We start from the raw sequence: 14,424 nt of genomic DNA, 5'->3' as shown, positions 1-14,424 counted from the left end.
ATTCTCCAACCTAAAAAAAAATGAAAGCGTTCTTTGTTTTTGCTGAAGCCATCTTCTCTGACCCTCTCTTTCAGTTAATTCAAAATTCTCATCAGCTTCCATTCCCTGTCTAGGTACAGCCAGTTCTAGCTGCTTCCTCCCAGGAGCTCTGTGTCCTATGGATCTGCAATAATCTCTTTTAGAAGCAGGGGTGATCTAGTATGGACAATGAGGCAATGGGAGCAATGGCAGGGTAGGATCAGATGGGATGGATGTCAGATAATACAGCTCTACTTTAGATGGTCATGCCTTGAAAAAGGCTTTCAAAACCAGCGAATGGTCTTTTCACAGAAGACTAGGACCATACTATGTCTAAAGAAAGTGACCTCACAAACCTATAAACCACACATTAAACCCCATCACACACTCATCCCTAGAGTACAAATAAAAGGTACATTTTTATTTATTTATTTATTAAGCATGGGAACTTTTTCTCTTCATAGTGCAAATGCATCTATGCCAACGCACGCAGCATGGGCAATAAACAGGAGGAGCTGGAAACCATTGTGCAGCAGGATAGATATGACTTAGTCGCCATCACGGAAACATGGTGGGATGACTCCCATGACTGGAGTGCTGCAATGGATGGCTACAAGCTCTTCAGAAGGGATAGACAAGGTAGAAGAGGTGGTGGGGTGGCTCTTTATGTTAGGGAATGTTTTGACTGTTCAGAGCTACACGATTCTGATGACAAGGTGGAGTGCTTATGGGTGAGGATGAGAGGGAAAGCCAATAAGACAGATATTGTGCTGGGAGTCTGTTACAGACCACCCAACCAGGTTGAAGAGACGGATGAATCGTTCTACAAGCGGCTGGCAGTAGTCTCAGAATCGTGTGCCCTTGTCCTTGTGGGGGACTTTAACTTTCCAGACATCTGCTGGAAATACAACACAGCAGTGAGTAAACAATCTAGGAGGTTCCTGGAGTGTGTGGAAGATAACTTCTTGACACAGCTGGTGGGTGAGCCAAGCAGGGGAGGAGCCTTGCTAGACCTGTTGTTTACGAACAGGGAAGGACTGGTGGGAGGTGTGATGGTTGGAGGCCGTCTTGGGCTTAGTGACCATGAAATGGTAGAATTCTCAATTCTTGGTGAGGCAAAGAAGGTGGTCAGCAAAACCACCACTATGGACTTCCGGAGGGCTAACTTTGGCCTCTTCAGGACACTGGTTGAGAGAGTCCCTTGGGAGACGGTCCTGAAGGGCAAAGGGGTCCAGGAGGGATGGACATTCTTTAAAAAGGAAATCTTAATGGCTCAGGACCAGGCTATTCCCATGTGCCACAAGTCAAACCACCGAGGAAAATGACCGGCCTGGCTGAATGGGGAGCTTTTGCTAGGACTTAAGAAAAAAAGGAGAGTTTATCATCTCTGGAGGAAAGGGTGGGCAACTTGGGAGGAGTACAGGGATCTTGTTAGATCATACAGAGAGAAAATTAGAAAGGCAAAAGCTCAGCTAGAACTAAATCTGGCCACTATCGTAAGGGACAACAAATGTTTTTACAAATATGTTAACAGTAAAAAGAATCCCAAGGAGAATATCTATCCCTTAATGGATACAGAAGGGAACGTAGCAACCAGTGATGAGGAAAAGGCCGAGGTACTCAATGCCTTCTTTGCCTCAGTCTTTAATAGTGAGTCCAGTCATCCTCAGGGTACTCCACCCCATGAGCTGGAAGGTAAGGATGGAGAGCATAACATACCCCCCTTAATCCAGGAGGAATTAGTTAGGGACCTGCTACGCCATCTGGACACTCACAAATCTATGGGACCTGATGGGATCCATCCAAGAGTACTGAGGGAACTGGCAGAGGTCCTTGCCAAGCCACTCTCCATCACCTATCAGCGTTCCTGGTCAACAGGGGAGGTCCCAGAGGACTGGAGGCTTGCCAATGTGACTCCCATTTATAAGAAGGGTCGGAGGGAGGATCCAGGGAACTACAGGCCTGTCAGCCTGACCTCGGTACCGGGAAAGATTATGGAACGGTTTGTTTTGAAAGCACTCACATGGCAAGTCCAGGATAAGAGGGGGATCAGGCCCAGTCAGCATGGGTTTACGAAAGGCAGGTCCTGCTTGACCAACCTGATCTCCTTCTATGACCAGGTGACCCGCCTAGTGGATGAGGGAAAGGCTGTGGATGTTATTTTCCTAGACTTCAGCAAGGCCTTTGACACTGTCTCTCATGGCACACTCCTTGAGAAGCTGACGTCTAGTGGCCTGGATAAGTGCACTATTCACTGGGTGAAAAACTGGCTGGATGGCCGAGCCCAGAGGGTCGTGGTGAATGGGGTGAAATCCAGTTGGCGGTGGGTCACAAGTGGTGTTCCCCAGGGCTCGGTGTTGGGCCCTGTTCTGTTTAATATCTTTATTGATGATCTGGATGAGGGGATCGAGCGCACCCTCAGCAAGTTTGCAGATGACACCAAGTTGGGAGGCAGGGTCGATCTGCTTGAGGGTAGGGAGGCTCCACAAAGAGATCTGGACAGGCTGGATCGATGGGCTAAGGCCAATCATATGAAGTTTAACAAGGCCAAGTGCCAGGTCCTGCACTTGGGTCACGGCAACCCCATGCAGCGCTACAGGCTTGGGGAAGAGTGGCTGGAAAGCTGCCCGGCAGAGAAAGACCTGGGGGTGCTGGTTGACAGCCAGCTGAATATGAGCCAGCAGTGTGCCCAGGTAGCCAAGAAGGCCAGTCGCATCCTGGCCTGTATCAGGAACAGTGTGGCCAGCAGGAACAGGGAGGTGGTTGTTCCCCTGTACTCGGCACTGGTGAGGCCGCACCTCGAGTCCTGTGTTCAGTTTTGGGCCCCTCACTACAGGAAAGACGTTGAGCTGCTAGAGCGTGTCCAGAGAAGGGCAACCAAGTTGGTGAGGGGCCTTGAGCACAAGTCTTATGAGGAGCGGCTGAGGGATCTGGGGTTGTTCAGTCTAGAAAAGAGGAGGCTGAGGGGAGACCTTATCGCTGTCTACAACTACCTGAAAGGGGGGTGTAGTGAGGTGGGTGCTGGTCTCTTCTGTCAGGTGGCTGGAGATAGGAAAAGAAGAAATGGCCTCAAGTTGAGGCAAGGGAGATTTAGGTTAGATATTAGGAAAAATTTTTTTACTGAGAGGGTTGTCAAACATTGGAACAGGCTACCCAGGGAAGTGGTTGATTCACCATCCCTGGAGGTATTCAAAAAGCGAGTGGACAGGGTACTCCAGGGCATGGTTTAGGGGGCATGGTTAGTGGTTGGACTTGAAGATCTTGAAGGTCTTTTCCAACCTAAATGATTCTATGATTTTATGAAAGCTTACTACTGACCATGGGCAGACAGTATTAGAGATCTTTTGAATCATGGTCTCAGTGAAGTCACTTCCCCAAAGCAAGCAAGGTAATGTATTTTGTCTCTTAATGCCAGGGAAGATAACTTTCTCAGATTTGAACATAAACTGACAATGCACCAAGACTAAGTATTCTAAGCAGAAGCCAATAATAAAAATGACCTTAACAGCTGATTTGGTTGTCTTTTGGAAAACACCTGCAAACTCTGCAGACTGGTAAGAAAAGGAAGCATAACTGCTGCCAGCAGTGGAACAGGAATGGAGGTGTCATTAACAGATCATTGACTCCAGATCAGGACAACTCCTTCCAAAAATTCCACCCAGTTTCTGGGCCCTACATGCCATGAGCTCCAGAGAAAAGAACTTGAAAGTGATTTTACAAACTGGCAGTAGAGTTCTGGCAAAGCTAAGAAGATACCAGTGTGAGCATTCAGCAGATGATTTACAAATAAATGAAACCTGAACGATGTCTATTTTGAAAGGACACATTTTCATAGAATATAGATTACAGCATGTTCTCTGGAGTCCTGCTTTCTCTCCTAACACTACAATGGTATGCATACTATTTCCATAGAATTAGTTTATTCCCATATTCACCTTCACACGAGATTTCTGGCAAGAAAATAAAGGTAGACATGTAGAGAAATACTTTTCAATGACAGACTGTCAGCAGATCAAAGCAAAGACATTGAGAGAGAGTAAAGCTGTACTGAATGCAATTCAAAGTACACAAAAGTATTCGCCCCTTTCTCGCTCTGGAAAAAAAAAAGTTGAGAAGCTTTTATTACTCCTCTAAAAAAATTAATTATGTTAAAGAGATACAGTAATCTTAAGAATTAAGAAAATAGTACTACAAAAATCAAAGTTAATATATTATTCGAGCTAGGGAACATAGTTCAGACTTGCTAGTTTTGCCTCCAGTACTGTAAATATTGGATATTTCTTAGCTTAATAAAGCCACATATGCTATTGCTGGTCAAGTCTTGACAAGTCTTAGTAAATTCCCCAGAAAGGATTTCAATATTGTGAAAACTCAAATCTTAAAGTGTTAAGAGTGTTATGAGTGTTTATCATCCTGATTTGAGATAGTCCTTTCATAAAATCAAAACATTTTAGTGTGTCAGTGTTTCAATACAGAAAAAGATTTTTTTTTATATATATAAAAATTAGTCCTTTAAAGAAGATATGAAGCTAGTAACATTGGCGAAAATATTTTAGTCTCTCTTTGTCTATGAAGACTAATAATGATAAAAATCAAACTTAAAATGTCAGCACTTCAGTCTACACCAAAACCTAACAGTTCTAATTGCATTGGTGTCATTGAGCCAGACTAATAAGATAAGTATATGTGCATTTACCGTGTACTGTTGTATGTTTGTTGGGGACTAATCATAGTAAAATAAATCCAATAGAGCAATGGAAAAGGTTGTGTTATGACTCATAAATATTTATTAACCAGAAAAACAGTAAAGTTTGGTTTGATGTTCAGGAAAAAAAAAGATTTATTTTTCATGAATCCAATTCTTTAAGAGCTTCCGTGTGCAACATTTTTAATCTTTATATAAATGACCTTGATAAAATTAATAAATTGAGCAATACTATCACCTAGTGGTCAAAGGGAGCAATATTTTATTTTTTCTTGTGAGCTCTTCATTTGCTAGGGAGGTGTTTGGGGTTTTTTTTTTTTCCTCTTTTCCCCTCCACAGAACTCTGTCAAGTACTAAATCAGCACAGTGACATTACATAAGCAGCAAGTGAATATATTAAGAAACCCCATTATGCCAATGTTTTATTACTTGTAATTTATTATCTCCAGCAGCTTTTTTAAAACATCACAAATATTGAAACAGTTCTACTAAATCCTTGATTTCACTTAGTGGTTTTTTTTCTGAAGCAAACCTAAATGTCTACCTTAAAAGCGTATTCAGAATTTTTCAAGAGTATGAAGTATTGACTTCAGACAACACTCTTTTGACCATGAGAAGCAGAACGGAAAACTGAGAAGATATTTCAGGTAGATAGAAAACCTAAACTGAAGAGGCAAGTGAAATAGAGTAGTTTCCAAAACAAGCAAAATCCAAAAGTAAATAATTGGTGTCAATTCTGCAGTGAAAATAGTTGGGGGTGGGGGTGGGGGATATATGTTTTGTTTTTATTTAAAAAAAAACAAAAACAAAACAAAACACAACAACCCCCCCCACACACACAGCCTCCCTCCACTTGAAGCTCTGCAGTACTATAGTACTAAAGTATTGGTATTCTGAAGTCCATAGGAGCTCCTGCCACAGCCCAGTGCATTAGAGACTACACCAACACAGAAGAAAAGGTGCTGCATGCCCTAAGGAGCTTACTCTCTACACCTCCACATTGGTATTATACCATGGTGATTATACTAGAGTCTATAGGATTACATTATCAATAGCACAGAGGCTAGAGCTTCTGGGGTTTAGCTGGATAATCAGCACACTGTAATTATTTGTCACTCTGGAAGAGGAAACAGTTTTTGATCTTAGAGGTTTCCTCCTTGTTTTCAGACAGTTTTCTGTCTCAACTGAGACCAAAAAATAAAAAGTGAAAGGATGTAATTTTTTCAGAAAGTATTGGCACTATTTCTCTTCAAACCATTTTGAAAAGTTATTCTAAACAGAGTTCACTTATTTTTAAACAAACAAAGAGTAATTTTTCAAACAGTAACAAAAAATAGCTTCAAGTTTGAAAAGAAAAAAACAGTTGCTTCCTGTAGTCCAGCAGATATCATGAAGAGATAGGGCATATTTGTACAGATACAGGACCTTGGCAGCACTGCTACGTGGCTTCTGATTCAGCCTTGGCTTACACCTGCCAGCTCTCAGCAAGGGGCTTGTGTACAGCTATCCCAACTGACTGGAGAAGAAAGCCTTGTTTTGAAGGTGCCCATTCACGGCACCGGATGATAGCATGACTCGTGTTCTGCTTTTATAAAAGCAAAATCTTTTATTCTTGTTCCAGATTATTTTAGCTGGGAAGAGTACATATACAGCCTGTTTAAGATGAACTACTACTCCACCACTACAGAGGACTAGGCCAAGGGTAAAAGACCATTTACTTAGATGAACGTATCTTTCCTTGGTTATAAAGGACAAGTAACACAGACATAACAGGGCTAGAGAAAGCAAGCAAGGAAGGAAACTCTTTGCTGCTGTTACAATTTGTTATGCCTTATAACCACACTCAAAGGAATAGGATTTGACTCCCACCCACCACTGAAAAAACAGTGCAAGTGGTATTTCAAAAAGTCTCCTTATTACCACCTACCAGATGCATTAATCTTAATGACATAAGACTTACAAATCGCAGAAGAGAAAGGTACTAGTCTCTCAATCCAGAACTCTGACGTAACAGGCAACATCTATTTTAATTGTTTTTGGTTTTTTTTTCTCCTGTGAATGTTTATTGTTAATTAACAAGAGGTACAAAAACTCCAGAAGAAAATAAATGCTCTGCTGCTAGAAGCTAGTTACAATGTAACTCATTAAAATTCATAGTTCAGGAACCTTCAAGATGTTCAACTTTACTGTGATGCAAGTAATTCTTGTTTACTTCTTCATTCATTACAGATTAAGAAAATAAGAATGCTTTTCAATAGTTCCTGTGGAATTATGCTTTTTGCTCAATCTAAAGAACCTTTAATGGACTTAAATATGACTTTTATTCCAAGCCAACTGGAACTTAAAAATGTTTCAAGAGATGGCTAACCATTTACTGCAACTGATTTGCTGTGTCCTTTTTACAAACATCACCTATCCAAACAAACCTATCCTAGCTCACTATTTTTGACAAAATAAGTCTTTCTAAATCCACTGTAAAGTATTAATTAAACTATCTTAACATAGTTCATGAATCTCCACGCTTGGGTACCTAGGAGGTACCTAAGAATGTTGTCCCACAGCTACGATTGGCAGTTTTATTCTTTCAGCATAGTACAACTATCATCTACAGTAAGGGTAAAGTGTGCTTTGAAAGGAGACAGTGCATTCTTGGGAGCCAACCTGAAATATGAAACACACTACTCATTACAAAAAGTCTGCGGTTTTACCTCTCCATCCAAACTGATTTTGCCACACTGTTGGTATATGCACATAACACTTCTACAAACTACTTGGATGCAATTTCCAGTTGCTAGAAGAAGGGATCATCCAACTTACCATCTTATTGATTTTCTTGAGTTGGCATAGAAAAGCAAAGCAGAGTTCACACAGCACACAAGTGTCAGAGTATTCAAAGGCTCCTCTTCCAGGAAGGGCATGAGAGGCAGGCTTTGATGTGCAAATTCTAAGTCAAGTTATTCTGGGATGGTAAAAGCCACAGCTCCAGAAATCCACTGCTGTGGTTGCATCCAAGTTCCTCGGCCCATAGGCAGTGATAAACCTGTTTTGTCCATGACGTTGTAGAATATGTAGCACGGAGTGACTTAACATTATATTACTATCAGAAATAATACAGGAGAAGTTGACCTGAAATAGTGGAGCCTTCTGATTATTTGAAAAACAAAATAAAAATATTTTCCTTTCGATTTGACCCATGACATTTTTTCCTGAAGCCTCCATTCATTTTGTTTGTTTTGACTACTTCAAACAGGAGTTCAGTGTTTCACCTCCAACCAGAAGGGCACTGCAGAACTCCTGAGGATACATGGAAGGTGACAAATCCTGTGCACACAATGGCTGATTACAACTGATGACCCCAACCACAGCTCATGCATCAAAGTACAAACCTGATAACGAACAGAATGTAAGGGATCCCTAATGTAATATGAAACTCCACACAAGGAGTGCCAGAAGTCAAAGACAAGTATCAACAGTTTCAAATACTGCTCTCATCTTCCCAACACACTACTTTCTACACAGTGATGATGAGTAATACACACTTTATCAATTTCTCAATTGTCTAAAAGCAATTCTTTATTAGTTGCCAAATACCACCAACATCAAGAATTTGTATGTAAATATATGTCTGTATCCAACTGATCACTACAGCTGGATCTTCCCCTTAGCCGTCATTATGTTACATGTATTAGTGCTTTATTGCTGGAATCAGAGTAAATTCAGAACAGACACACAAGGAATCTCCAGTTCATGTTAGTTAACGTTTTCTATCTCTCCTTCAGGTCCTGCACTAGAGCTCGTCACCAATCGTTGGCCTCAATTCTTGATCCTGACATACAGAAGAAAAGCCTACAGAGAACAAGGGAGGGAGGGAGGGGGTGGAGAAGAAATAAACCCCTACTATTTTCTACTCTTCTCTCCCTGAGGAAAGAGTACACCCACTGTTCCCACAGATATTCATTTGTGGAGGGTGACTGGAAAGCAGCTAGGACATGAACATATAAAGTGTTCATGTGTGAATGGCACGAGATCAACAAGAACATTTTCAGAAGTTGATTTAGTAGATTTCTTGGCAAGTCAGCAAGTTGTGTCACATGTATCACTTATTTTGTATTTTGAAACATCTTATAGAAGGGATATCTAATTTTGACTAAAGATAAAAGAATGCATAAGTGTCTGTCAGACAATACTGGAACAACAGGATTGACATGGTGTACTGGAATATGCAATCTGCAGCCTTGGGAAAAGTGAAATCCAACTGAGAAATACAGCAAGACTAACTATCATTAATATCTGTAGGTTTACAAACATTAGTTTAAAAGGGTATGTCATTTTTATTGTTCCTTTCTCTCATCTACAGGCAGCACAGTGTGGGAAAAGGGCTGCCATGAACCTATTTCTCTTGAACTATTTGGGTCAGTTAGATTGGGTAATTGCCTGATAAATCTGCATCCTTGTGCAAAATGCTTTCAGCACTATAGATTCAGATTTAACCAGCAAAGATGGCCTTACAAATAAAGTTGAATTTACTCTAGGTCAACAAGTCACTTTTTAGTTGTAACTATTGTAAATACCTAACCCTCTTTCTTGAAACACCTTTAATTTGAAAGCATTTTCTCTCTAAGCATTTGATCTAAAAGATCACTAGAAATATTACTTATTTAGACCTTATAATCTCTCACACAAAATTAAAACAAGGAAGCATTGTCTTGTAAGAGCTCTACACAATTGGAGAAGATGACAGGAGCTTTTAACTCTTGGCTTACCACAACTTCAGACTAGATTTGACTTTCAGTGTTTTTGTTGTTGGTTTTAGGATTTATTTGAACTAGTTCTATGGGATATTCCTGAGAGCAGACATTTTAACACCAGGGAAGAGACACAAACTTCTCCACCATAACTGTAAGAAATTCGCCTGGGACTCATTTTCAAAGCTGATTACCAAGTCACAATATGAGCAGGAGAACAATACTCATTCCAAATGTATTCATACCTCCACTAGCCTCAACCAAACTGGCTCAGCAACCAGTGGCAGTTGATCTATGGTGGCAGATAACTCAGTGCTATTTAATTTATCATCTCTGAAATGTTTTGCAGCTCCTGTTGAGCTCTGTTCTGCCAAGAGTGCTACTAGTATCCGGCCTGACTCATAGCTAGCGTGTGTATATGTTTGTGCTATAATGCTCCCGTACTCCTGCAGGTGTCCAGAGGACCCTAACGCAGATGCTATTGCTCTGAAAACCTGCCACAAGATACTTGCCACAGTAAGACACTCTGGCTACAGAATGGACACATTATTCGTGACAGGAAGTGAAAGATAATCACAGTGCACCAATTCCTATACCTCTTTTTTCACTATTGCCATTCTCATTCCAAGGATTTCGTGGTGTCTCAGTCCTGCACAAAATGCATATTCAGATCTGATACAATATTTCCTACAAGTTTTCACAGCCATCACTGATGACTGGTCTCATTTTTCCAAGTTTACAACTGTTTTCTGCAGTATCATTTCTGCTAAACCTTGCTATGCTTGAGAGCAAATCTGTCTGGCTCACCCTGTCCCAGGGAGGAATACCCTCTCCTTACATTCAGTCCATGCGTACTCCCACTGAGATGTAATGTAACCATTATTCATAGTAATTGCATTGGTTTTATCATGACTTAACAAGTCACAACTAGAAAAATAAACAGCAGGTCATGACTATGCTGTGTAGCCAATTTTGTACTGATGTTTCAGATATAAAGGTCTAAGCTGAGCTTCAATGTAAAACTGAGTTCTTCTCTGACACCATCTAGGATCATATCTGCAGGTCTTAATTGCTCTTTTGATAATACCAAAACTAACTGTATTACAGCTAACAGTGGGAATGGGGACTACTGCAACTTATTACCAAGGTCCCAAAGTATAAAGAGATACTTTTTCTCCTTTTACTTTTCCAAATAAGATGGTTTAACATCAGCACAGTGTCCAATTCCCTGAAGACATTATGAACTCAGGCCTGCAGTGTTAAGTAAGTCAGATACCAGATCAGACAGAATTAAAATAGACAAATTAATCAGCGGAGGACGCATTGTACAATATCCAGTTCAACCTAACTACATTTATATTACTGTCAGATTTTAGAGACAAGTTTCAGTCTTTAATGACAAATTCACTGTTTTTCTTCACATGCCAGAAGTTAGCTGACAAATGTACTGACTAGTAGACCAGTAGAACAAGAAAAAAAAAAACAAACTGCACAGTATTAGCATGTTAGGCTGCTTGGTAGTTTGACATTCAGAAGGCATATTATGAGGTTTTTTTAATAATAAAATGCATAGAAATACACTTACAAATTTGAGCTCGTTAGAACTTTGTTGCTTTGTATGTATTTCAACTTATTTAAATTGCACATTAGCTTGTGCTACTACATTTTTGAACAGAAGTATTTCAACATCTTCCAGGAAAATTTTGCCTCATGAAGTATGCTCATCTCCCACCTCTTCAGACCTGACCATTGCATTGTCTAATGGATCTACATCTATTCCAGATCTAAATCTGTAATAATCTTTTCACCCAGATCCTTTACTCTAAGCATTAAAAATCATTTTATAAGACTTACTTCCAATTAAGACACACAATACAATTAACCATGATACTTATTTAACAGTGTGGAAATGAGACATGGAGCAAGATTCACAACAAGCTAAGCCCCGCCCCCCCAAAAAACCCTAAGTGCAACAGTCTCCGTCTTTCAACTCCTCCTCCATCCTCAAATGTTGTATGTATTTTAAAAACAAATGAACAAACAACACTCGGGAAAACTGACTACACACTTATAAATGTATAGAACCATAAAATAGTTGAGTCAAATGGGGCACCTGGAGTCTCACCCCAATCTCAGAGCAGGGACAGATGCAACATGTTGCTCAGGGTGGGGTCCTGCTGATTTTGAACATCCCCAGGAATGGAGATACCACAACCTTTCCAGACTGCCTCTGCCAGTGGTCAATCGCCCTTACAGTAAAAGGGGTCTTTCCTATGCTTAAGTGGAATTTCTTGTATTTAAATTTGTACTGATTGCCTCTTGTCCTGTAACTGGATACCACTGAGAAGAGTCCAGCTCTGTCCTCCCTACATATACAACTGTAATCAAGTTTGAGACAGAAGTCATATGTGACCGAGGGTATCAGATTTTTTCAAAGCAAAATCTCCCATTTTTTTGGTAGGATAGTAACAACTCTTCATTTTAAAAGAACAGCTGTGCAGAAGATAAATCTAGGTCACAAAGACTTCATTATTTTCTATGAAGGAAAATGTCAAGGGAATTTTTTTCCCCAGCATAAGTGAATTTTTAACATTTAAAATTACACTATGATAAATAACAAAATTTAAAGCATTCACTTTCCAACAAAACAAAAAGAGTTGTTTTACTGTTTCTCTTCACTGAAATATTTCCCTTCCCTCCAAAATAAAATTTCAGTGAAATTGACAGGATTTTTGTCAAGTACTGAAGCTTTATCAGAACTTCAAAAAACTATAACCGCATATGTTGAAAAACAGGATTTTTCAACCACCCTCCAAACAGCAGCAAACTACGTAGCAAGTAGCAGCCTCCCACTCTGTAGCAAAAGATGACAGCACATTGGAAATTAACTTAGCTTGTACCCAGTGTCTAAATACCATTATCAAGCAAATACAAGATCTTTAGTGTACTATGTTCATTGACTCAAAATAATGACTCGGTCTCCCTCAGAATCAAAACAACTGTTTCTCTAGGCTAAATTCTGCAACAATTCTCACTAAAAATCTGTTTTAACTATGTTGCCTCAGAATTAAGAGGTAATATATATGAACATGCATTGCTATCTCTAAAGCATTCCAGAAAGGGAACAAAGAACCCAAATCTATCCATGTTTGTCTCCATCTTTAAAAGCCATAGGACTTGGACAGAAGGTCGTAATACAAGGTTAAAGTTAACCAATATTGATGAGAGATGCAGTATAACGTGAAGTCTGCTACAGGCAGAATTACAGAAGAGTACGATTTCATCCTTATTATTGTTTTGGGGAAAAACAACATGCAGGTGTTGAGATTCATAAATAATCCAGTTCTACAGTTTTATTGTCCTCCCTGTCTTCCTTCTGGCTTCAGAAATTGGTGCAGATTTCTTAGCCCTGGCTCAAATGTTACTGAAGATGATAAAACAGCACAGGGTTTGCATAGTCTGGAGAAGGCAATGACGTGAGAAGAAGGATTTGTACTACATGCATTTGTATGTATGGATTGGACCCAACAAATGAATTAGCTTAATCCAGCTCTTCACAGCTAGCACAATCTTGTTTTGGATTAGTTTTCAGGCAGTAGAACTGTTTCACTCAGAAGATGGAGTATTTTGGAATGAGTTTGAATGAGACAGTTAAAAACATCACATCCAACCTTTTTTTTTTTTTAAATCGCACACATTTACATCATCACAGCCAAAGAGCCCTGTTCACATTCTGCTTTCAACCACACTAGAAAAAAAAAATCCAAAGGAAAAATACCATAGAAATCTTATCTGCTCTGTAATCTTTGGGGAACAGAATAATAATAATAATGCTTAACAGTGATATAGTACTTTACCTCTTCAAAGCAGTGCACAATCATTAACTGAAAAATCATCTGACAACAATAACTTGTCTACCTCACATCTGCCATCAGTGCTGCACTCCAAACACTTTTTATTCAGTCCTGCTGAGAGCATTGTTGCAGAGAGGACACTGTTTAGTGTATCCAACACCAAGTTTCTTATTTTATTTCTCATGTTTAACTGGTACACTTCCTGGATGAAGCAAGACATGCCTCAGAGGGAAATACCAACAGAAAGTGCCCTAGTAAGACAGACCACAGCTGACAAACAATTTGTTGCTGATGCTCTAGCATTCAGGAAGATGCTGAATGGTCAGCCCACATGACAGTAGCTGTGGTCCAGTCAATGTATGACTGATGTTCACTTTTTTCAAAAGTAAAATAAAGAATTTTGCTATTTTAATTAAAATCAAACAGAAACCCACAGAAGTCTTCAACTTCCAGCTAAACAGTTTTATTGAGTAACTAGGAAATTCTTCTGTATTTGGGTGGAAGGGGAGGGCATGGGATGAGGTATCTAGGAATAGCAAACTACTGAGCCAATTTTGTGATTCTTCTCCTCTGAAACATCTGTGATATAAAATTGTAAATGCACGATTTCCATACAGATTGACTTGATTACTACCAATATACCAAGTAACACTAAGTGGGTTTGCATTCAATTTGGCACAAGTAGGGTGAAGTAGTAATTTATTACTAAGTGGCTACTTCAAAGTCACCTTTACCATTTGTAACATACACATCCTGAAAGATTATTGTAGAGAAAGGAAAACCATGACAAGTAATCCAGAGCATTCAAGAGGTCACTTTCTGATAAATGTTCCCTGAGATAAGGGATACATAGAAAAAGGATCCCTGATAAGGTTTGCCTGGGAAAGCAGCTGCAGCAAATCAAACAGGTACAGAAAGACAGAACTTTCAGATTTCTCTCTCCCCCACCCCATTTATTCCTTCATCTATATCTTCTATATAAACATTTGCAACTGTGCTGTGTATTCTGGGTATTATGAAAATAAATCCTTTATTTGCATTTTACCTTAATCTGGCTTGAGTAAAGGGGAACTTCAAAGTAACTCTCTAAAAAGGACATGTC

Source organism: Harpia harpyja, chromosome 20 (genome assembly GCF_026419915.1).
Source record: "Harpia harpyja isolate bHarHar1 chromosome 20, bHarHar1 primary haplotype, whole genome shotgun sequence".
Taxonomy (NCBI): Eukaryota; Metazoa; Chordata; class Aves; order Accipitriformes; family Accipitridae; genus Harpia; species Harpia harpyja.
This window is presented reverse-complemented; position numbering follows the sequence as displayed.